Below are 22,610 nucleotides of genomic sequence, written 5' to 3'. Positions count from 1 at the left end.
GTAAGGGTGGGAACTGCAGTGTCGAGAGTCTTCGTGCAAGAAAACGGTGTACCACAAGGAGGAGTGCTCAGCTGCACACTATTCTTAGTTAAAATGAACACACTACAAAAAACACTCCCACCATTTATATCCTACTCACTCTATGTAGACGATATACAGATAAGTTTTAAATCATGCAATCTGTCCATATGCGAGAGGCAGATTCAGCTGGGAGTGAACAGGCTTTCAAAATGGGCGGACAAGAATGGCTTTCGCTTTAGTGAAGAAAAGACGACATGCGTGTTATTTTCTCGGAAAAGAGGCATACATCCTGAACCGAATATTACAATGAACGGGTATGTGCTTAGTGTAAAAAAGGAGCAGAAATTTCTCGGCGTTATATTGGATGATAAGCTCTCGTTTGCGCAACATATAAAAAACATAAAAATGAAATGCTTAAAAACTATGAATATCCTCAAAATTCTTTCGCACCAGTCGTGGGGAACTGACAAGAAATGCTTGCTCTCGCTGTATAACAGTTTGATTAGAACACGTATCGATTACGGGAACCTTGTTTATCAATCAGCTTCACGTTCTGTTTTAAAAATTCTCGATCCTGTACATAACCTTGGCATGCGGCTGGCCCTAGGTGCATTCCGTACTAGCCCTGTTCCAAGTTTGCACGTAGAAGCTAATCAGTGGAACCTAGACCGACAACGTAACTACTGTAGTTTTATGTACGCACTTAAGATTAGTTCCAACCAAGAACACCCGTGTTACAAAATGTTGAAGAGCACAGAAACGGAAACCCTCTTTGCAAAGCGGCCATCATTAGCAAAGCCATTTCCACTGAAAGCACTGTCGCTATGTCAAGAAAACAACATATTGCTGTCGGACGTTCACCTGCATAACCCTAACCAGTTAGTAGCACCATGGGAATCAGTCACCATACATTGTGAATTCTCGTTCACCGAAATAAACAAAAAGCATACACCCCAAGAAGCTGTAAAACAACACTTCTTATTACTACAGAGTAAGTACAAGTGTCCAGAATTTTACACTGATGCTTCAAAAACTGCTGAAACAACATCATGTGCTGCAATTGGTCCAGATTTTGTAGCCCATTTAAGATTAAACAAATACACAAGTATCTTCACTGCTGAAGCTCACGCTATACTCCTCGCAGTTAAAGAAATAACAACAAAACAGATCAATCAATCGATAATATACACAGATGCCTTAAGTGTGGTCCGGTCAATACACATTGAAAAACAAAGAAAGAATCCAGTGATAAACACTCTCATCAGCAGCTTAACCTTAGCCTACAAGAGAGGGCTACATATTATAATCTGCTGGGTACCTGGCCATACTAGTATACCTGGTAACGAAGCAGCAGACGCAAATGCGGCCTTAGCAGGTCTAAGGCCCCAAATAGATTTAAGTTATGTACCATACACAGATATGAAACCTGTCGTTCGAGGAATACTGCGTCGCGCATGGCAAGAATCTTGGGACACAGAAAACAATAACAAACTTCACATCATCCAACCCTACATTACCCAAACACCTGTATACCGGCATAGACAGGAGGAAGTAATGATGTCGAGACTGAGGATAGGACACACACATGCAACTCACTCATACTTGCTAACCGGCAATGATCCACCGGTCTGCATTAGATGTGGAAATCAACTCACAGTCATCCACGTTCTTATCGAATGCCCTGGCATGGAAGCTACGCGAAAAAAATACTTTCCTGAACTTTACCGCTCCAATTTACCTATGCATCCTGCATTTTTCCTATCGGCTGAGCCGATGTTCCCCCTCGACCGGCTGTTAAGTTATCTTAATGATGTGAACTTTTTGAAGAATATATCTTACCGCTTTTAAACTCATCTTCACTACGCTGCCTGAAATCCTACATGATCATCCTAAATTCTCCCAAGAAATGCAAGCCTCGTGTTTTTAATTCCTAGGCCTTTACAGCCACCGCAGTACATCACAGGCATTGCAACTCACTATACCCGCTGACAGGTTTATAACATTCTACTGCACTACTAAACATCGTTGCTGGCGCTCTTTGGCCGTTGTAGCCCTTAGAGGGCGGGAAACACATTCACTTCCCCTGGTAAACACACAGGGCGATACACTGCAAGACCAGGCAGACTCACTTGGGGAATATTTTGAGAGCGTTTCAAGTCAAACAAATTATACACAATCCTTCCTCAAATACAAACAAACAGAAGAACGTAAGCCATTAACAAGAAAAGGTCGAGAGAATGAGCCTTACAACTGCCCTTTTTGTATTGCCGAATTGAGAGCTGCCTTGAGTGCATGCAACAGCTCCGCACCAGGATCTGATAGAATCATGTATGAAATGCTCAAACACTTACACAATGACACGCAGGTTACACTACTCACACTTTTCAACACCATTTGGGATGCAGGTTACCTTCCAGCTGCATGGAAGGAAGCCATTGTTATCCCTGTTTTGAAACAAGGCAAGGACCCTTCCTCAGTGGCAAGTTACCGCCCGATAGCCCTCACAAGTTGCTTTTGTAAGGTGTTCGAAAAAATGATAAATCGGCGACTCATCTTTTTCCTTGAACAGAGCAAAATTCTTGATCCTTATCAGTGCGGCTTCCGAGAAGGGCGCTCCACAACTGACCACCTTGTACGTGTAGAGGCAAATATCCGGGACGCATTTGTACACAAACAATTCTTCTTATCCATATTCCTCGATATGGAGAAGGCGTACGATACGACGTGGCGTTACGGAATCTTAAGACTTGTCAGAAATGGGCATCCACGGTACCCTACTAGAAAATCCTATTTGTTTTCAAACGGGTTTCATCAAATAGGGTTATGGAACGGGACCCCGTTTGATCCTGTTCAGTCCTGACCCGTTTAAATCCCGTTTGTTCCTGTTTAAACCTGACCCGTTTAAATCCTGTTTAAACTTGACCCGTTTAAATCCTGACCCGTTTAAATCCTGTTTAATCCTGACCCGTTTAATCCCGTTTAATCCTGACCCGTTTAATCCCGTCCTATCTAACCCAGACCTGTTTGCCCCTGTTCAGACCTATTTTTTGCTACATTCATACCAGGTCCTTTCAGAATGGATTGATGTTGCTTAATATAATTTACTCTTTACACCTATTTTGTACACTTGTGTATTTGCGATCAGCATTGAAGAAAAGTAGATCTGCATTAGGTTCGCAACAAGAACGCCACTTTCATATGTAGGTTTGCCTGGTACATTGCTTGATACGAAGATGAACACAATTTTCGGCATAAATTGATTAGCACTACCAACACCGATGTGATAAATCATGAACAAGTTTTGTATGACCCACGAGTACGTTCTCTATGTATGACCTACAAGAAAATGCACCCTGAAGAAGACTGTACCTCATTTTCATATTTACTACAAGTATGCAAATGTAATTCTTGCAAGTTTAGTATATGTTTGATTACTTGTACTCGTCTTAATGCAGTGCTTTTTGCTGTAATGGTTTGTTCACAAATCCACAGTACAGCGTAATTTTGGGGTGAAAAATGTCAGGCAAAGTATTGGCATGTACTTGTAAGTGAAAAAGACAAGTATACTTTACGTAGGTATTTCTGTACACCCACTTGAGCTTTCATTAAGCCTGAAGTCCTCCGGCTTAAATAAAAGCATGTCATAAATGTCCCAAGCACTGTTTATTGGACCTTCTAACGGTATTTCGATGCATCCAGTCTGCCGAGAGAAGACCGCTGGAGTGGGTTGCTTGGGTGAGAGCGAGCAGGCCACCTGAAAAAGTAAAGCCAATAATTTATCTTGACTCATGCAACAGGTTAGCACATAGGCAAATTCGCCTATGTTTTCACAGATAAGAAAGGTTCAGCATTCCGGTCATAGAAGATAATGAATAAATCTTATTGAAAAATATGTGGTTTCATGCACTGCCTATGTTTCAAGGGAACATGGATTACTGTGGGAGAATAAGCTGTCATAATTAGCAGGCGATTGAAGCAAGTCTTATAGGAAAAATATGGACACATCGTTTGGTTAACAATAATTACTAGTATTGAAGCAACAGAATACAAACATGAAATACCTTTAAAAACAACACCGACAGGTTGAGATAATAAATTATTCAGAAACTAAACCCTTCTGCCAGCAAAATACCGTAGTGTACTGGCTTTGACATTGCGCTGCTCAGGCAGAGGGCACGGGATTGAATCCCGGCCACAATGGCGGCATTTAGATGGCAGGGAAATGCCAAAACCCCTATGTAAGGTCTATTGGGTACACGTTAAAGGAGACTAGGTATCCTGCCAACTTGAAGTTATAAAAACTGGGGTAAATTTCGAGATAAGCAAACTTACAAAAGTACAAGGCCCTGGCCATGCGAAGACTGTATAAAGCCTTTTAAGGTAGGTGCCAGCAGCCGCTAAATTTCTTGCAAAAGCCAAATATAGCAGAAGCGGTATTTTTCCGTAGATCACTTTTGCAAGGTATTTTACAATTTGACACCCTACATGTTGGGCATCTACGGGCAACAGCAATTCTGGCACAGATCATAGCAAACACTGTTGCACCTAGGTATACATAGACACATAGGTATAGGTACAGTCGCCGACTGATTTTCCGGACATGATTACTTGGTCTGCTTCACGGCACTGCCATTCTCCCCATGGACCATAATGTATAACAACTTCCGAATATTCGGACGCCTTGCAACCTCTCGTCTGATTTTTCAGACACTCCTTGAGCCAACTTGATCGAGAGCACCATGCACCGACTCTGACCGTTGCATGGTTCTACTTGCTGAACGCCATTTTTGTTTTGAACGGAGCCTCCTTGGTGCCCCACGAAGTGGCGCTACTGCGAATCCCTGCTCATCATCATCGTTTCTGCCTGGTTTGTAGCTACAGCAGTTCTGGTCTCAGCTTAGTATGCGATGTCAAGACAATCCAGCAACTGATTTGTTTGTTTCTTCGTGCACGACGCTGCAAGTAGGCCAGGTTTTTTGTTTGTGCAACTGATGTCGGCGTGACGATGTTTGACGAAGCAAGATGGGCCAATTCATTTCACTAATATTTAGAATAGCTACCTGTAAGCACCACCTACCTTTCAACAACATTTGCAAAGCAAAAAACCTCATCCTGAAAATCTGCACATGAAGACATCGGTAGCATCATCAGCGTGGGGCCTCAAGATAATTCGGCAAGCCAAGAAATTACTGACAGCACGAGTGCAATCATGCCAACAGGAAATCAGTGGCTGAATAATGCACCTCCTACCACTTGGTAGACAGTGCATTTTCGCAAGGCCCTAACTACGGCAGATCATTGTTCAGGAGTTCCCGAATGCACAACTCTATGCCATTTTCACGCTGACTCTAGGGAAGCACCTCTGCACAGTTTTAAGAAAAAAAGCTAGATGCCCCAAGAGAAATGAGCCCACTCAAGCCATGGAAGTTATGTTTACCTTGTCTTCCTACAACTACTCTAAACCTAGGACTGCTGTTTTGCACAAGGGAACAAACGTCAACATTGGTGCCTCGCCCAACACAAGTGGTCTGCGCCGTAGAAGGTGCCATCAGTCAGCCCACAGATTAGGCCCACACCAGTGCTGTCAGTGTGCTGTACAAATTGCAGAAGCACAGCCTACAAGCTTGTCTGCCTTAGTGTGATCGCAATAATGAACGAAAACCAACGAATCAAGTTTGTTTCGTGCTGAGAACAGTTGCCTCATGCTAGATTTTCCTACAATTCTTTCTAAGCACAGATAATGCGTGGTTTGTTGTGTAGGCATGTAAATAATGAAAAGGCCTGCATCACTATCTCTGAAAAAAATCATGTAAGAAAGCACGTACCAGTACACAGGTGCAGTGTCTATCACATACCATTTCATGCAGTAGAGGCTACATCGGATAAACCGGCCAATGTATAAATGACTGGCAGCGTGACCAAGCAAACTTGATGCGAGGGTCAGTTAGCAGTGGTAGTGCACTACTCTCGGTGCACATGCACCTATGTTTGAAAGCTGCTTGATCGTGACAAAATATAAAGACAAAAGCACTGGAGAGATATCTGAGGCTTTTCTTATATGTATAACGAGGAACCTAGCACTAGCTCCCCATACAGAGAATTACTAGACAGTGAGACTGCTTCTTATCATTGTAAAACAAGTGTCACACTCACCACGTGATGCGTCCTTTTCGTTTCTGTGCGAACAATATGTATTCAGATCTATTCTCCCCCTTTCACCTTTTGCACAATATTACTGTGCGAGCTATAATACTGAACTGTTAGTAGCACTCTGTCCTGTTGCCTCCTTTCTTTCCTTGTGAACTGTGTGCTAAATACGGCTTTTTTTAGTGAAAGAGGGCTACTTTAACGCATAAACTAGCGCCATGGCACTTTGCAATAAAGGACTGTTATAATTCTCTAAAAATATGTCCATGCAGAACAGTGTCAAAAGAACACCTTAAAGAAAGAACATGAGTGTATCTATCATAAAGACCAATCCTTGCCTTTTTTCCTTAACATAATTTTCAATACTGATATTGAAGTACAAGCTCACCATATTATATCACCTTGTCAATGAAGCAAGGCACAATGGCGCCCAACTGTCGCGGCACCAACTTGGATGTGGAGATCAGCGCAGATCAGCAACATAGCATGGTCTGCTTACACTTCTTCTCCAGGTCCAGCCATACCTATAGCAGTTATAAAACAACTGAGCTTAGAATCACAAGCGAAACAATACAAAAAGTGACACTGAACAAAGCAACTTTCGTTAGGCATAAATAGGATCGAAATGCTGACATTATGCACATAAGTAACTTCACTTTGAGCAACAAAGCATGCAATTTAAGAAAGATTATATGTATGAGCTATCTATGTGAGAAAGATTAATTGAACGCCCTCTATTTGCTATACCCCTCCCCTTATGCATGGATGTCTCCCTGACTGAGTGAGCTGGGCTGATCCCAGGTATAGTGTAATTAAAGGGTGTCACTTGGTGGGCCAATCCCGATACCATTGCATGACTTGTACAATAATTTTAATGTGTATTGTAATGCTGGCCATCCTGCAGGCACTGCAACATTACAGCACCCATAAGGCTAATGGTATTACCTGATAAGGTTAACTAATAAGTGTCCCCAGAAGCATAACTCGGCATGTATACTCGAAGGCCATTATTATAAGAGAAGCAATAGCAGAGGTGAAGCTTTATCCTGTGCCATATGCAAAATCGCCGAGCACGCCCAGCTTTTGGTTACATTCTCACTTGTGACCACTGCAACAGGCTGACTGACATGCGTAACCAGCAGTTTGTAGGACCACATTTTCATAACCTGCAATTTTTTTTTACATCTGAAGAGATCAGCCTCAAGCTCCATGCTGCGCTGCACTCAAGAAGCATTATAAACTGGCAACATTTAAATGCTATGCTGCATGGTTTGTTGCATGCTTTAGGAATTTAGTTATTTATTATACACATAGCTCATAGGCTCCAGTTGGAGTATTGCATGAGGTGGCAAGAAAACAAATTCTGAACTAACCAGGAGAACGTTCAACAAAACAAGTCAGACCAAAGAAAGAAAAATAACATACTCTCATAATGGGACTATGTATCTGGCAGCTAGCTTATAAAAAAGGCAATTAGGAATGTTTTACTACTGGTAGCGCTTTAGGGGATGGAATGTAGAATTCCAAGCATCATAGACTTTGAAGCCACCTTTCGTGGCTTTTTGTTTTGAAGTCCTATTCTCTGTAATATTATAGAAATGAGTACCCCCTCCCAAATAAAACAAAGAAAAGCATGTAATGCACAGTAATGTAACACAATAATGTAATGCACAACAGTGAATACTTAGAAAAATGTAATTAAGAACATGGAGTCTATGTGGGCACAGATGTTAGAAGTCTACATGAAAGCATAATAATAAAGGTGGGCAGAGCATTTATGCTTTTGTCGGGCAACCGGCAGCAAGACATACAGGTAAAAGGATATGCATGCCTCACAACACAGTCCCTAAAAATATGTCACAATACAGTGAGTAGGTATATCATGCTTATCTACAATAGCCCCTAATTATATTTACCTCACAGGGGGCTACCTATGTAACTTGATCAAACTGAAGGTGGGCCAAATTCTAAATATACGATTCAAGTAGACAGAAAATGAACGTTATGAATATGGCATCTACAGCAAAGGTGTTGTACAATATCGTTGTACATTATGTCATACCTGCCAACCTGTGAACATAATATTTTGTAAAAATGCTGCACACACTAAATTCTTTGTTGGGGACATAGCACACATTATTTTAAAGCTTGCTCTCAGCACCCCCATTGTTGCATACACACACACATTATTAATAAAGGGAAAATCGCACATCCACCCACTCGTAGCAATTGCTACAAAAGAAACCCGTACGGATTCCTCCAAAGGAAAGCCTCACAGCTGAAAAAAAGAAACCGTCCAGGTCCGGGACTCAAACCCGGGACCACCGTCTTTCCGGGACAGCCGCTTTGCAATCTAAGATAACCAGGCGGCTAGCAGATGGCCGGGCGAATTTATCGACAACATGAAGCAAAGGCAAGGGTTTGACGTAATAGTTCTGCGGAAACGCGCAAGGTGTAGAGAGGTAATTAATAAAGGGGAAAAAAATATTACGTCAAACCCTTGCCTTTGCTTCGTGTTGTCAACTAATTCGACTTCGCCCTGCCATGTGCTAGCCACCTGGTTATCTCAGATGGTAGAGTGGCTGCCTCGGAAAGGTGGTAGTCCCGGGTTCGAGTCCCGGACCAGGACGAATTTTTCTTCAACTGTGCGGCTTTCCTTTTGAGGAACACATATGGGTTTCCTTTGTAGCAAATGCTACGAGCGGGCGGATGTCTGATTTTCCCTTGAATAATTACTTCTCTCCACCTCGTGTGTTTGCGCAGAACTATTACATCACGCACACATTATCAACCATTATTTAACTTGTCGTGCAGCACAAAAAGCAGCAGCGAACTTGAAACCAGTAACTGACAACTTTGTTTTTTTTTTTAGATTACAGAGCTTTCTCAGCGTGCTTGCTGCTGCCGCTTTACGCTGCTTCATGAATTTATCTGACCAAACTTCCCTAAAGCAAGTGCCCCTCTGATGCTCTTGTTAGAGATATTGCATCGCTAATAATAAACCAGTACAAGTACCATTACAATTAATTTTTTACATGCATTTTAACAATGTCATGCCCTTAATCTCTCAACAGCTTTAAAACATCTTAACCAACACAACTTCATTGTCTTTCTAAAGTGACATTGAAAAAATTGTAAAATGAGCCCACATTTGTAAACCCACGAAAAATTCAGGAGAGTTTCCAAACATGGATGATACGAACAAAATCTGTAGCTCGTGTAAGTGACAGCGACTGCTTTGCACACACCTTGTCACAGCATGCATATCAGGTACTTTGCCGTGCTGTTGAGGCTGCAGAAGTGCCGCAGGTGCATATGTGGAGGTGCCTCTGGTTCACAAAATCTTGCCATCCCTAAACAATAATAAATGCTTAATTTATTGTAATCCCTGCTGAAACTGCAAACTTGTGATATAAAAAGATCACGTCATATTTTGAAAAAAGTCTCATACAACCAGTTACATGAAGCTGCAACTGGTTGTGCAAATATCTGACCGTAACATCACAGGCGGTTAAATAACACGTAAATCGAACTGTAGCAAACATGAATCTACTATGAAAAGGTTCACACAAACGTGCAGCTGTATAACGTGAAATGTGAATTGTACTATCGAAAAATTCCTTAGGACATGAAAAGCGTTCCAAAACCTAATTTGTTTATGCGGCGCAACAAAGCACTGCTCCCAAAGGACGATGCGCTCAAAATTACAACAGACCACCTCTGTTTCTGGAGAGACAATACAGAAAAGAGAAAGATTTTTCGATTAAAAAGAAACATTGCTTTTGTAATTTCGGCTTCTCTGCAAGATCGGAACCCTTTACAAGTACACGAAAACACACAGGACACTAATACACGTCATCTGACGACACTCTATAAACAGAAAAATTTCCATACAAGCTGAAAATCTGGCCATGCGTCGACGAAGAAATCGGGTGCTATCTCGCGCAGCTGTTAGCTGTGAAGACGACACATCGACGTACTACTTCTGGAAATGCCTATACCATTTCTCAATGAAAAATTATGTACACAAACAGTAACTTTCTCTGCTTGAATTTTTGTGCCCATTTAGATCAAAGAACCACCCGCGCTAGCGTGCTTCATAGGTGAAAGTAAATAAACCACAGATAGAGCTGTTGGTAACATGAATACGTTTTAGGGCAATTTTCATGGAACTTTTTGCTAAATGTGCACTGCGACATGAAGAACAACCATTTGAAAAGCACATTTATAATTCTTGCTGCTTTACTCATTCGGCAGTGGCGTAGCCAGAAATTTCGTTCGGGGGGGGCTCACTTTGCAGCTCGGCCCGATCCGATATATATATATATATATATATATATATATATATATATATATATATATATATATCTCTGTCATTCAAGAACCTTGTTTACATTTTTGTACATATGCAACGACCAGGGGAAAATCTCAATGACGTTCTCCTTTGTTAGAATGTATTGCGCAGGAACAGCTGTCATCGGTCGTGTATTGTGAGTAATTTCTCCGAAATTACAGTCGCAACAGAGAGCACATATAAAAAGCAGGAGTTCTGCAACATATACGAGGGCGAGTCAAATGAAAGTGAGCCAGTGCGAATATATGACAAACGGGGTACTTTAATTAAAAGTAGTCACCATGAGTATTTAGACACTTGTCCTACTAACGAGTCGCGTAATTCCCGTCTCATAAAACTCCTTGGGTTGCTGCCTCAAAAATCTGTAAATGACTACACGTCATCTTCCGACACGAATCTGGTTTCCTTGAGCAGTTTCTTCAAATTTCACCAAATGTGGAAGACGCAAGGCAACAGGTCTGGGCTGCATGAGGGATGTTGCAGCGTTTCCCACTTGAACTTTGCCAGTTTTGTATTAACCACAACAGCGACGTGGGAACGGGCAATGTCGTGAAGCAAGATGTCCCCAATGCTCAATTTTCCACGTTGTTTGTTCTTAATTGCGACACGCAGCCGATCCGATCTTTCACAATATCTGAAACGATTTAGAGTCTCTCCATGTTTATAAAATTCAATCAATAGTGGCCCCTAACGATCTAAAAAGAAGTCAACGCTTTTCCGGCATAAATGACGGCCTTTCTTTTCCTTGGGAGTGGTGGAGTCAAATGTTTCCACTGTAAGATTTGCCGTAGTGTTTCAGGCTAGTAGTAGGGGCACCATGAGTCATCCCCGATCACAACTGCAGACAAAAAGTCGTCACCCTCATCTGGGGTTCTTTGACGTGCACTTAAATCTAAGTACACGGGTGTTTTCGCCTCCACCGAAATGCAGCCGCCGTGAACGGGATTCGATCCCGCGACGTCGTGCTCAGCAGCCGAACACCATAGCCACTGAGCAACCACGGCCTTTTCAATTGTGTTGGGGGTGATTGCACGGTGGCTTTGGCCCGGCCATGGATCGTCTTTGTAACTTTCATGTGCTTTTTTGAACAGTTTGCTACAACGCTTCTTAGGCGCCAATGAAACGCAATGTTCAACGCATACGGCAGCCATACGGCGAATAATTTCTTTTTGGGAAACATCTTCATTTGTCAAAAACCTCACGACACCAAGCTGTTCAACTTTTGAAGTGTCCATTATGTCACGCAACCATGTTCAACCCCATGTATGAGAGCATTAAAGAACATTTAACCTCACCTCTGCATGTGACTTGTAAATGAGATGCGTATGTGCTACGCCCATGCCTCGAAAATAATGAACCGAACCATTATTGCGCGGGGTGGGTTTTCTCACTTTCATTTGACTCGCCTTCGTACATTAGAAATGCGAAGATACAATGGAATATACAAATGTGAAGATACAGCTTGATACAGGGCAAAAAATTGTCACTGGAAACAATGTTCACTGCGCATATGCACAAAACCTCGCAACAAGATATTTAAATATACGCATAAGTCACCAATAAATCTACGTACCTAAGAAAAAGTCACTATATATAATGCGTCAAACAAGGCAAATAAATAGGTTGCGCAACCAGAGATTCACAGATCACAGCACCCACCCACCCCTTCGCTCCACTCCCAAAATGTATCGCGTGCGACGGAAGGCGGCGCGCTTCCTCCCCGCTTTTCTCTCTTGCGCACACCAGACGCAGCCACCATCGTCGGCTCAACCCCTCCCCTCCCCCCCGCACGTTTTCACTCGCACATAGAGCATGCAGCGCGCGGTCACGATGTTATCGCCCTTGGCCTTTATTTATACGGAACATGAGGGCAACGGCAGGAATGCGCCTGGACTCTTCATAGAGCTGCCATCGCAATAATAAAATAGTATCCGGCAACTGAAGCGTCCCGTCGCCCATTACTTTCCGCAAAAGAAGTAACAAAATCGAACTTTCCCCATGCGAAAATTCGCTGGGGAAATGGCTTCAATGGCTTCTTTTTGTGTGTGTGTGTGCGGGGGGGGCGGCGAAATAGAATAACGCAAAGGAAAGCATGTTGGCTACAATCGAATGCCTACTTTGGGCACCTAGTGTGGCTACCGAAGGAATATCGAAGAAAAGGTATGACGCTTGGTCCACAGAAAACCATACGCGTACTGCTCGGTATCCTACAACGGCGAGACAAAATTTTCCGGAGAGGTTGCGCTCAAGCGAACGCGTTACAATCCATCGAGTCCCCGCAGTGCTGGCGGCGAGCGACTATGCATTGTTTCTTTTTCTCGTCTGCTAGCCAGAAAGCGTCCAAAACTCTGCCAGGCGAAAATGCAGTCGGCCAGAGAAAAACAAACGCGCAGCCAAGTGCGCCGCGCGGTTATCGATGCAGCACGAGAAAAACGCATGCGCTCTGGCTGGATCGGCAGCCCGGGGGTTGCGAGAACAACAAAAAAATATTAGAAAGAAATGAGAAAGAGGCTCAATATATCCTCGCGAATAAAAGTCTAGGTAGAAAAATAAATAAAAACTTAGTTACAATGGTGGCTTTAGTGTCTTGACATGGATGCTTTGGCGCAGGTGAAAAAAATGTGTATATTCTTTTCTGTGACCTGACGGCACAAATGAACCACCATAACGCTTTGTCTCATCGGACCTCGCTGCGTGCTTTGTCAACTTGTCTGATAGTATGTTGATTTGGCTTGTCTCGTTGTATAGCCCGATGTACGACTTTAGAAAAGTCGATGCACCTTTGGCGTCAAATGTTTACAACAGCATTAAACCCCAAAAGTTCCGGAATTGAAAATCTAAAGCACGATTTTGAAAATGTCAATGGACCTTTCGCATCAAAATGTTATGAGAACTTTATACCCACAACGTTTCAGAGTCGAAATCCAAGCGCTCCGTAGATTCTGCGGCCTCCGCGAGATGCCGAGACGAGCCCGCTCGCCTTCAAAACGCCCGTGAAATTTTGTGCCTGGTGGGGCTCCTTGCGTTACGATATGTGACTCCTGATGCATGGACGTTGCCCAGAAATCCAGCCCGATTTAGCAATGTTCGCGCTCAAATGTCTTTTAGAGCGTGAATTAAGGACATTCTAGACAAAATCGAGCATGATTTCTGGCGCCGGGAGTTGTTTTGGTCGGCGGCACATGACAGCACGAAAAAATTTCGGGGGGGGCTGAAGCCCCATAAGCCCCCCCCCTGGCTACGCCCCTGTCATTCGGATTCGGTTGTTGTACGGATCTTGCGATACGTACAAGAACGCACACTTCACGAACCATAGACAGGAAGAATGCGCGCAAGCGCCGGACTTACCTTTCTAGGCGTACTCGGAAAACGCTCCTTTTAGCGTCACAGGTGCCGCGGCATCGACTGCACCAACGGTCCTTCCGGCGCACACACTGTTGAATTGCGGATCAACTACAGGACGTAAGAGCACAATTTTCACCAAATTCTTCCGTACAGTGTGATACGATGCGAGAGTGCCAGAGGAGGAGATCCTTTTCGTGAGCCCGGAACAAAGAAAGTGGCGAAGGCTCATACCTTCGACATCGGCGCACCACACGAAGGATACTGCGGGCTACATTACGCGGTCCCAGGGGTTTTGTGATTCTCAATGAATACAAAATGCACCACAACTACTCTCGGCACAGCGTACACACAATTAAACAACTGCATCGGACGGCGTCAATGCAGCGCGCACTCACATGTAGCTAAGGCTGAAGACGGCAAAATAATATCACCTGTAACTTTACCGGCGCTACCTGTGCTGCCATCTGTAGGCCGCCACCGAAAGCGACCGTGCTTTCGGCGATCTCATGGATGGTGACGGCGTTGTATTTCGATGTTATGCGAGTCGTACAGCGTCTTGTACGACGTGTTTCAGCAACGTTGCTTTTAATAGAAAGGACGGCAATGTGCGTATACGCCGTATAGACGTCTCACCCACTTGAATAACACAACAGGAAATTTTCAGTCTGTCGTATTTTGGGACGTTGTGACTGTCGTTCTGTTCTCTGTAGTGTGACGTCTTGTAGTCGAAAATTCTGTAGCTTCTGATCAATATATTTGATTAAAAATTGACAGAGACCTCTTTAAGGATAAGAAAAATTATGAATACAAAAAAAAGAAAGTAGAAAAAAAAAAGCTTTCGCGCAGGATTCGAACTGCGGACCTCACGATTCCGAGACAAGCATCCTACCACCGCACCACGCCAAACACTCCCACATCTCGACTAGGCTAGCAATATAAATCTCTCTCTGGGTTGCTGTTTACATTTACATTTTAAAAGCCAAGATGCGCTTTCACTTCACCGGTCGCGTCAACTACCGTATCTCTATATGCGCAAAAGTGTTGTTACCATCGACAGGTACATCGTGGAATGCTAGAACATCAATTTTGCTGTAACGATATCCATATTTAATAAGAAATTCAGAAATAGACAACGGTGACCGGGGACACTGAAGGTTTTTACTGCTAATTTCGACAGTTGTCTCTTGCTCTTTACACTTTTGAGCTCGCATATAATTCGTGCGTTCAATGCAAAATAGCTACATAAACACTCGTGGGTGAGTCTTGATCCGGACAGTATACTGGCTTCTCACGGCAGCGCTGTACCAGATTAATGAGACCCGAGCGAGAAAGCTTTTCACGCAACTTTGTGAAACAATCCAAAACTTCTTTTCCGCTTCGCATAAGCTTGTGCAATATTTCTGGGAAATTAACCAATGTGTCAGTGTAACCGCACATGTAAGTCCACAGGACTGTGTGCCCCATCTTACCAAATAAAACAAAGCGGATACGCAGCCATTCCCGCAGATGGTATGATTTTGATCAGCGGCCGATTTTGAGGAGGCCGGTAGCGCGTTGCTGGTGCCGCGTCGTCACGGCACAATTATAACAATTGGCCACGTCGACTTTAATACCGGTGTCGGTGCTATCAGTATTGCCGGCTTCAGAGAAGCACGATTGAATACCGCGCAAGAGAAAAGTGCAGTGTACACCACCGATGCGAAGCTGACATTTTAAAGGGCCGCAACGGAAAGTGCTTCTGTTGCGACTTCAGAACTCTTGGCCGTCGCGACCGAATGTTTCTGTTGCGACGTCAGAATTGCTGTCGTAACGCCAGAAATGTCTGTCGCAGCTACAGAAACGTTAGGAACTTCTGTCGTACAACAGAAATTTCTGTATTTGCAGCAGGAATTCCTGTTGTCTTTTTCAACTGGGCAGGACCGGGAATCGGTTTGAAATTCGCAGCTATCATATCGCAGTTTGGTGTGTGAATGTTCCGAGGTGTTCACGCAATTTCTGTAGAGCTTGATAATGGCCCAATTTAGCACTAGGGGTTAAATTGTCAGGATGTCGAACAATAAAAAAGCTCCTCCCCAGTTATATTCAAGCATTAAACTGGTATGCATGATGCCATCCAGTATAGTTGCCACAAAGCTCCAGATTAAACTAGCTTTTGTGACAAACAGGCGACCCTATATGGTGCCATTGCGTCCAGTATAAGCCAGTTTAGTTGCAAACAGGGCTCCTGTTAAGACCCATTTCTGCGTGAACTGGTCATGCCTATACCTGCTTGCATGCCAAACGGGACCCCGTTCAGACCTGTTCGTGTGTGAACTGGTCCTGTTTATACCTCTTTGAATGCCAAACGGGACCCCATTCAGACCTGTTCGTGTGTAAACTGGTCCAGTTTATACCTGTTTGAATGCCAAACGGGACCCCGTTCAGACCTGTTCGTGTGTAAACTGGTCCAGTTTATACCTGTTTGCATGTCAAACGGGACCCCGTTCAAACCTGTTCATGTGTAAACTGGTCCTGTTTATACCTGTTTGTTGCTAAACAGGTCCCTGTTAGAACCAGTTTAAACCTGTATAACCCAGTTTGAATTTAAATAGGATTTTCCAATAGGGTAATATGCATAATATAATAGAAAGCTATCTGTCAAATCGTACCTTCCGGGTAAAAGTCGGCAACGCACTCTCACGCCCTTTTACGCAAGAAACGGGTGTACCCCAAGGAGGCGTGCTGAGCTGCACGCTCTTTATCGTGAAGATGAACACGCTTCGTGCTTCATTACCACCCGCCATCTTTTACTCTGTCTACGTGGACGACATTCAAATAGCTTTCAAATCGTGTAACCTCGCAGTCTGCGAGAGACAGGTACAGCATGGCCTGAACAAAGTCTCAGTGTGGGCAGACAAGAATGGATTTAAGATCAATCCTAACAAAAGCTCTTGCGTTCTTTTTACAAGAAAGAGAGGCCTGGTTCCGGATCCTTCCTTAGAACTGTGTGGACAACGAATACCTATTAGCAAAGAGCACAAATTCCTAGGTGTCATACTTGACTACAGACTCACTTTCGTCCCCCACATTAAATATCTTAAAGAAAAAATGTCTGAAAACAATGAACATAATCAAACTCCTATCCCAGACTACGTGGGGTAGTGACAGAAAGTGTTTGATGAATATCTATAGGAGCCTCATTCGATCGCGACTAGACTATGGTGCCGTGATCTATCACTCTGCCGCCCCGAGCGCACTAAGGATGCTAGACCCAGTCCACCATCTAGGAATCCGATTGGCCACTGGCGCTTTCAGAACGAGTCCCATACAAAGTCTATATGTAGAATCACATGAATGGTCTCTCCACCTACAGAGATCATACATCAGCCATACATATTTTCTGAAAGTCCACTCAAACCCCCAACATCCCTGTTTTAATACCATCAATGACATGACATGTGCTACACTTTTTCGCAATCGTCCGTCCGTAAGACAGCCTTTCCAGCTGCGTGTGAGGGAGCTTAGCGAAGAAATGCACGTTCCACTCCTCGAGCTTCGCCTAATGCATCCAGCCAAGCTGCTACCTCCTTGGGAGTGGTAGCTCATACAATGTGATATATCTTTCGTGGAAGTCACAAAGCATGCTCCAGAGATTGAAATCAAGATGCATTTCCGGGAACTCCAACACAAATACTCCTGCACGGAGTTCTACACAGACGCATCGAAGTCACGCGACGGGGTGTCCTATGCAGCCGTCGGTCCATCCTTCTCGGAATCCGACGTACTGCACCCGGAAACTAGTATCTTTACGGCTGAGGCCTACGCACTGCTGTCGGCCGTAAAGCATATAAATAAATCAAAACTCCAGAAATCAGTTATATATACGGACTCCCTCAGTGTTGTGAAGGCCTTGATGTCTTTCTGCAATCACAAAAATCCAGTATTTAATGAACTCTACTCCGCACTGTGCAAATCATATATGTCTAACCAACATGTGATCATATGCTGGGTGCCTGCACATAGGGGCATCGAGGGAAACGTTCTAGCTGACCAGATGGCCTCATCAATCTCATTGCATGCAGATAATCCTACTGCTTCGGTCCCTGTCACAGACCTGAAGCCTTTCTTAAGAAGGAAACTACGAAGCCACTGGCAACGCATGTGGGACGAAGAAATAAATAATAAACTGCATGTAATAAAGCCACAATTAGGTTTCTGGCCTCCTGTAACAAAATCCCGCCGGACAGATGTCCTATTCTGTCGTCTAAGAATAGGACACACTTTTGGCACACATAACTTTTTACTCACGGGAAACGACCCTCCAACCTGCGGTAGATGCGGTGAGAGGCTGACCGTCCTCCACGTCCTCCTGGAATGTCGGGAAGCCGAACATGAAAGAAAGAAGCATTTTCCCTTAGCATACCGGCAGCGCATCCCCCTTCATCCTGTTATGTTACTCGGCCCAGAACCTTTATTTGACACGAACGCAGTTCTAAGTTTTCTGAAAGATGTTGTCTTGCATGTTTTTAGCCCTACATTTTCGTAGCGGGTCCTCTCTCAGAGGATGCCGCTGCGATAGCTCTTTAGTATAGCACATGCCTCTGGGCACTTGTGTTTCAAGGGCTCTGGCGAGGCAGCAGTGCTCCAAGTAATTTTACCATTCTATATATTTTTATTTTGCATCATTCAACGATAGATTTTAATGTTCACAGTATTCGTCATTAGTCATCGCCATAATTTTATAGTACATAGATTTTACGCACTTTACAGCGACTATTTTTAGGCCACTTTACAGCCAAGTCACATCTCCATAATACATCGTCAACATCACCACTTGTCATGGCGCTCTTTGGCCAAACCTGGCCCTTGCGCCACAAAACAACACACATCATCATCATCATCAATTTCGACGGAAAATCGCAGCGATCGGTGCGACGGTGCGACCAACCGGTTGGTCGCAGCCAAAAAGCGGGGGGTCGGCACTGCGACTGCGATTTTCATCGCAAACGACGGAAATCGCATCATGTGAAACAGGCTTTAGTCTGACTGCGGCATTGCAATTTTGAGGTGCCTAGTTGTTGTCATGCCAAGTTAAGCACGAAGCAACACAGCAAATGTTCTACAATCTAATCCTGTGTCATTAAATGGTGACAGTTTCGCGCCTTAATGTAATGTTGAACGGAACCTCTGAATATGCACAGCAAAAAGAAAAAGTTCTGAAAATTGCTTGCCTATGCGCCTTCACCTCATTTGTAATGTGTATTTTTTTTTCATATTCATGTACAGGGTGTCTACCAACCGGGAAAACCGGGAATTCTCAGGGATTTTCAGTAGTCTGGAAAAACACAGGGAAAACTCGGGGAATTAGTGCCTCTATCAGGGAAAACTAGCTGTAATATTATTGAAAGGGTCGAAAGTCACGGTAATGCTGGCGTGAGTAACAGACAGGAATCGTAATGAATCGTCTTTGACGCCCTGTCGGCGGCTGGAGAAGGTGACAGTGTGCTGTCAACGACCGACTGTCCCGATTTCCGATAATTTGGACGTCTACGCGGCACCACCACGTACCCCTTAGAGTCAGTAGAACGTCTGAAATTTCGGACGCAAGAACTCTTTGCCATCCGATTTTCCGGACATTTTGCCGTGACTGCAGGTGCCAAACGGCATTAATCAAAGTCACCACCACTGCCATTTTGATTACCTCGTCGCCTCGAACCAGCGCTCTCGCACGCAGATCAGCTGGCAGCCGTAGCCACCACTGCGGCAACGTTAGGCCTAGCTGCTTCGGCGTTCGCTATCAAGCTTCTTGCCGTTGGGTGCCGTGTTTTTAACGCGATAGCGTTAAGGAGCTCGTGTCGCAGAAAAGCCGGTGTCGTCGGCGTCGGGTGTCGGCGTTTGCGGCGTTGACCGTGAGCGATAAATCACGGGAGGCGCTTCATAAATAAAAAGCAACTTCCAAGACTGGCCCGGTGGGAATCGAACCAGGGTCTCCGGAGTGTGAGACGGAGACGCTACCACTCAGCCACGAGTTCGATGCTTCCAAGCGGTGCAAACGTGCCTCTAGTGAATGCGGTGTTGCCTTCGAAACGAGCCGTGAAAAGTTATACTGCGGTGTATATCGGTAATTATGAACATGTAACGTACAGAAGTCACAATTACACGAGTTGCGAAGTGCGTTTCCGCTGCATTTCTTCTGCGCTTTCCGCACACGCAGAGCCATCTTGCGGCAAACACAGAAGACCCCCTCCTCTCAATGTACGGCGCTGCCCCGACAAGAGGCGCGCCGCGCGCGCATTGGGACCGCTGCCAGGCGCGTCGCGGGACTCCCTCTCCCCTGACGACGCTTCGCCGTGCTCCCGGTTTAGATCACTATCTATCTCTCTGCCCGTGCCGATCACGACGTTTGGCTGGCGTAGATCGTTTCCCCTCCGAGACACCGAGTTCTTTGGTTCGTTCCCTTCGCTCAGGCGCACGTTTCGTTGCCGCGCCGAACGCTGCGTTGCTCGACGCTCACCGCGTGATAGGTGGGCGCTAAGTCCGATGCGGGGCGCATCGTAAGTGATCGCTGTGCCGTAGCGCATTGTCTTATACCCCTTGGCGAGTCGACGGGAACGCTGTCGCGTCCCACTCTTGAAGGCGAAGCTTAAGCGTCCTCCAATTTTTTTATAGAAAGCATTCACCGCTGTCAGCAATCGCAACGACTCCGCCTTTGTGGTCCTCGCGATCGGCTTAGAAGATTGGAAAGCACAGTGCGTTGCATAATGCTGGGTCCTGAAAGTCAGCTTTGCCTCTGTGCAGAAAAGTTACTTGGTGAAGCAGACGCAAGAGTATTGCAGTGAAGCATAACACGCGTGGAAAGGGGCTATTGCCACGGGACACAGTATGTATTCCTTAATTATACATGCATGCACCCGGTATTTCCTGTCGCAGTACGAGTACCGATATGCCTAATACGTGTACCGACAGGCCTTCAGAGCGTTTTCGAATGTGCCTGGGGCGGTTTGAACCCTTAAGGGCAGTAAATGACAACCATTTATTTTTTTCAACTGGCCGATTTTTCGGATGTTTTCACGGCCCCTAGGGAGTTCAAAAAATCGGACATAAACTGTAAAACAGACCAAGCAGATGCTTCAAATGGTCTCTGGGACGAATGAGTGGCGGAAGGAAGACAAGAACGTGAAGCACCTACGCATTGAGGAATGATAACGGGAAAAGAAGCGGGCTGCCGCCATATTGAAGGAGCTTGAGCTCAGAAAACAGTGTTGGCTGATGCCGAGATGCAAGTGTCCCTCATCCAAACCAAAATAAACTCTTTAAAAGCAGTGAAACACAACACTGAGGCGTCGTATGCAGGCTGAGAGTATGTCAGGACAGTTGAGGTTGGCTTACGAGCTGTTGAGAGAAAATCCCAATTGTGACAAAGTTCGGGCCTCATACCACTGAGCTTGCTATCAGTTGATAGAAATAGCTCATATTTGAAAATATTTGCTTCTATATGTATCTCCTTTTTATTCGTATTTGAGAATGTCCGACTCAATTTTCATTTTTTAAGACATTTTATTTGCTGTGCATTTTACCAACCCCTCCCTTTATCCTCTTTTTGAATAACATAAACACTACTCCTTAGTATTCAAATTGGATTAAGTCGTTCTTTTAAAAAAATTTTTTTTCATATGCTCACTAGAGAGTGACAGCATAGGGCAATAATGGTTTCAGCCCGTCTTGACATAAAACATACGTCTGCATCACTCAGGGAATTTTGCGAAGGCACTCAGGGAAAACCTGGAAAACTCAGAGAATTTGGAAATGTCAACTTGGTAGACACCCTGATTTACTATCGCCCAAAAAAGTAAACGGACCACGGCACAGGTGGCCGGAGCGGCTGCGGGGCCACACCGGGGCGCTGCTATCTCGCTCCACGCGCTGACGGCGAGAGTGCCCCGAGTGACGCCAGCCTTCGCCCTCTCTCTCGCGCGGGGCCTTGTCACGCTTGATAAATTTCTAGTGCACCGTTCGGTTGCTCTGCTGCTGACGGTCGCGACCAAGGGGACAGTGCATCGCCGGTAGTTTAGCACATGGCGCTGTCGAACAGTAGTGTCGAACAGTAGTGTCGAACAGTAGTGGACGGCCGCGGGGCATCAAACCGCGCCACTGAGAAGGAACGAAGACTTGTTCTTAATGTTGTTTTGCTTATATTAACCATACCTCTCACATGAGTGCATTTCGCTGGCGTCCACCGCTGCTCGATTTTAGGCAACACAACGCAAGCAGCCGCAACGGCGGCTACGGTGACGCGCGCTTGCAGGTGCCAAGCTTTACTGCCGGCGCGGTTTCTCTGTGGATATTACTTTTCCGGCATTGTCCCTAGCAGTGGGTTTATTAACTATAGCAGCGCGTCTCTCCACACTGCTCTAATTCGCTACTACAATACACAGTCCCTTATGAAACTTCCTTTACAAAAGTATCGTGTGAAAGAGATGATTGGAAAGACTCATCGGAAAAGCAAGTCGCTCGTGAAAGCTTACTCACGGAAGAAGATAAAAAAATGGGGTTCCATGCGTTGAAGAGGTCCTCAATGGTATGAAAATTCGCCGTCGACCGCGATGGCTTGGCCTACTCGCCTTAGCATCGAGCCATAGAGCGCGGCCACTAGCTCCGGGCGTCCGCGTAGTGCTTCCCACTCTTCCTTCACAGCATGCCACAGCTGATCCGCTGTGCCACCACAAAGGCGCCGTGAGGCAAGAGTCTTCTTCAACATTGCCCA

At 44.9% G+C, this 22,610-nt stretch overlaps 1 long non-coding RNA gene across 1 annotated transcript; it reads right to left on the bottom strand.

The window, feature by feature from the left end:
- Positions 1–3,665: 3,665 nt before the first annotated feature.
- On the bottom strand, positions 3,666–14,274 carry LOC139052366 (uncharacterized). Its single transcript, XR_011509869.1, has 4 exons — positions 13,871–14,274; positions 9,417–9,521; positions 6,557–6,692; positions 3,666–3,775 (listed from the first exon to the last, which is right to left on the bottom strand). It is a non-coding gene; the product is annotated as an uncharacterized lncRNA (long non-coding RNA).
- Positions 14,275–22,610: the final 8,336 nt, after the last annotated feature.

The sequence above is a fragment of the Dermacentor albipictus genome, unplaced genomic scaffold (genome assembly GCF_038994185.2).
Source record: "Dermacentor albipictus isolate Rhodes 1998 colony unplaced genomic scaffold, USDA_Dalb.pri_finalv2 scaffold_22, whole genome shotgun sequence".
In the NCBI taxonomy this organism is placed as follows: Eukaryota; Metazoa; Arthropoda; class Arachnida; order Ixodida; family Ixodidae; genus Dermacentor; species Dermacentor albipictus.
Note: the sequence above shows the minus strand (reverse complement) of the source record. Positions and strands in the feature narration are given on the sequence as shown.